The sequence below is a fragment of the Antechinus flavipes genome, chromosome 2, assembly GCF_016432865.1.
Source record: "Antechinus flavipes isolate AdamAnt ecotype Samford, QLD, Australia chromosome 2, AdamAnt_v2, whole genome shotgun sequence".
Taxonomy (NCBI): Eukaryota; Metazoa; Chordata; class Mammalia; order Dasyuromorphia; family Dasyuridae; genus Antechinus; species Antechinus flavipes.
The window spans coordinates 4,554,398-4,558,137 of record NC_067399.1 but is presented as its reverse complement, the minus strand read 5'-3'; positions in this window follow the sequence as shown (position 1 = coordinate 4,558,137).

Sequence of the window (3,740 nt, the reverse complement as noted above, 5' to 3'; positions counted from 1 at the left end):
AGATGATGACGTTTTGAGAAGAGAACATGGGAGTCCAGTTTTTTAAGGGGTGTTTCAGGCCACGAGTTACATCTTAGAGTTTCATCTGGAGTTTGAGGGCTAACTTCCAATCAACCTCAAATGCCCAGAGCTCTGGGGGAACGATGGCCATCTCTGAAGAGCCTCTGTGTTTTATGTCTGTGGTGCTGGTTCTCTCAGCAGACCTAAAGAATATGGTCTTTCTGTCAGTGATTCCAATGGACTCCAGGTATATATAGGAGACTGATGGCCTAGACATTCCCAGTGTTTTTTCTTTCTCAAAGGTGGACTTGATTGGCTGATGTTTTACTTGTAGATGACAGGTTCCTTTCCCATCAACCTCAAACCACCTGAATCTCCATATTACATTGCACTGGGTACTACAAGAGAAATCTGCTGACTATAGCAATAAGGCAAGTGAAAGAAACTGAGGGAATTAAGTATAAGTAAAGGAGAATAAATCGGTCCTTTCTTTCAGATGATCTAATAGTCCATATAAAAAGCCCTAAAGAGTCCATTGAAAATTCATTGTAATAATTTCAGCAGGAGTCAACTGCAAATTAATTGTAATAACTTCAGCAAATTTGTCCAACATAAGATAAATCCACACAAATCTTTGGCACTTTTACATAATTGTAATAAAACCCAGGAGGAAAAGATAGAGAAATTCCATTTCAAGTTACCACAGAATATATCAAATACTTGTGAGTCTACCTTCTAAGATACATATGAGAACTACATAAATACAATATTTATGGAAATAAAAATCGACAAATATAATTGGAAAAAAATTCATTGTTTATGAATAGGATAAACATAGTAAAAATGACATTAATATATTGATTTTATGATTTATAGTTTGCCAGTCAAACTGTCAAAGGATTACTGTGTAGAAATATAAAAAGTAATGATGAAATTTATATGTATGATTTTTTAAAGGGCAAAAATTTCAAGAGAAGTCATAAAAGAAGTGGGAACTAAATGAGCCTAAAAGCATCAGTTTTATAAAGAAGTGATTCTCTAAGTAATTTGATTCATATTAGGAAATTTTATTGGTGTTGAGTCATTTCAATCATTTCTGACTCTTCATGGCACCATTTTTTTTTAGCAAAGATCCTAGAGTAGTTGGCCATTTCCTTCTCCAGCTCATTTTACAGATGAGGAAACTAAGGCAGACAGGGTAAAGTGACTTCCCCAAGGTCATATAACCAGTGAATGTTTGAGGCTGGATTAGAACACAGGATTTTCTGCTTTTAGACCTGGCCATGTAGTTGCTCTGATTTAAGACATTGAGAAGCTTAACAGAGGAAGGGACTAAATAATTACATCCAGAAGTAAGTGATCTAATATTCCACTATTTCACAATTGTAAAGACCCTGGCTACTAGAAGAAGGGCTCACTATCTGACAAAAGTTGCTGAGGAAGCTGGACTGCAAGATGGGAGGCATTAAGCCTAAACCAGCCCCTCACATTTTATAGCAAGACAAGCTCCAAATGGATATGTGACCTCGAAGTAAAAGGTCACATCATAAACAAATTAGAGAAACATGGAAAAAATTATATATCAGCTATATAGAGATGAGAGAAAATTCATGATTAAACAAAAATTAGGAAGGATCACAGAAGATAAAATGCATAATCCTGATGGTGCACTTTTGAAAAAGTTTGCACATAAGCAAATCTACTAAGATTCAAAGAGAAACAATTAACTGCGCCAAAATTTTTTCAGCAAATTTCTCTGATAAAAGAATTTTCTTGATTCAAATTTATAAAAATAAGAGCTGATCTTCAACTGATAAATAATTTAAGGATAAGAACAAGAAGTTCTCCATGGAAGAAATCTAAGTTATCTATAGCCATATTAAGGGGAGGAAGGATGTTAAAAATCAGTACTAATTAGAGAAATATAAATCAAAACAATTCGGAGATTCCACTTCACATCCATCAAAGTGTCCAAGATAACTTTAAAAAATGATTCTTATTGAAGAGGCGGCGGCAAACAGGTACACTGCCATATTCTTGTTGGATATATGAATGGGTACAACCAGTCTTGGAAAGAATTTAGAAATATTTTTTAAAATTAAAATACTAGTGGGTGATTTTGATCCAGCTATACCATTGCCAGGACGCTTTCCAAAAGATAGCAAAGGAAGAGGGAAATGAAAAACTGGAAACCAGGTTGATGCCCCACAACTGAGGGTGCTTGAAGAAGTTGTGGTCCCTGAATGTGCTGGATACTGTCATGCTATAAGAGATGAAGTAAGGGATTTCAAAAGAACACAAAGAAATTTGTATGAATTTATATATGTGTATACATACAAAACTCCCTTCTGCAAAACAACTTCCTTCAATCACTCTACATACATATATTTATATATGGATATATAATATACATATATTGTTTATTTCTTTTATGAAATTTGTTTTTCTTTTCTTTTTTTCCCCCAATAATGTTGAGGGTGGAAGGGAGAAAAAATAACTTTCTGTTAATCTTTTAAAAGTGGTGAGAGTAGGAGTATACAGTTGAGAAGCATTGCTTGTACTGTCAAATGAGATGTTTGTTTTTCTTAACTGCCTTCCTTTGTGATGAGAGATCTCTCATGGAGTAAGACTAATATGTAAATGTTTATAATTTAGAACAAGACAAACCAATAAGTTTTAGTGCATCAAGTCAGTCCTATCATTCATTGGATGAAAAAGGAAGTGAAAAGGGGAGGGGCTAAGGTATAAGAAGCCTGGAAAGTGGGAAACAGTCAGATCATGGCACACTTTAAAAGTCAAACTGGAGATATACATGTGATTCTGGAGGCCACACACAGAAAGCCAGTGGAGTCGATTGAATAGAAGTGGCCGGATAAGCATAGAGCGGCGCAGTGGTTACATGGTCTGATTTGTGCTTTAGGAAGATCAGTTTGACAATTGAGTGGGAAGATGAACTAGAATAAAAGGTCTTGAGGCAGCAGGAAAGTCAGCTAGAAGGCTGTTGCAATAGTTCCACATGAACTGAAGTGGGCTTCTGTACCAGGGCAATGTCTGAATTAGAGGCAATTAAGGCGTATCTGTAAAAGATGTTTGGAAAAGTAGAATTACCCAGACTTAGACACAAATTGGAAATGAGAGGATAAAAAGAAATGAGGAATGATGGGTGACATTCAGATAGCAAACTTGTGGCCTGGGAAGGTGCTGGTACTTTGTGAAGTAACAGAGAAGTTAGGAAGAGGGCAGCATTAAGGGAGAAAGAGAAAAAAAGATCACTCTGAGACATATTGAGTTTAAGGAGGCTTTGAGGAGTCCAGTTTCAGAAATCCAATGGACGGGCATTTAGAAAAGTGGTTTAGCTTGGACAAACACAACTGAGGATTATATGCATAGAGACGGCTGGATCCGTGCAAGTTACCAAGATTACCAAGTGAAATTGGATAGAAGGAGAAGGGGCGAGAACTCAGGACCGAACCTTGAAGGACACTTATAAAGGGCATGATCTGGAGGAGAATCCAACAAAGAAAACTGAGGATCAGTCAGGGAGAAAAGAGAACCAGGAAAGAGAGATGTCCGAGGGAGAAAAGATCCTCAGGGAAAGAGTGACCAGTCGTGTTAGAGGCTGCACAGAGGTCAAGAGCATGAGAACTGAGAAAAGGTCATTGGAATCGGCAACTAAGAGATCATTGATAATTCTGAGTGATTAAGAGAATGTGAATAACATCAGTAACTTGGTAAAAGTA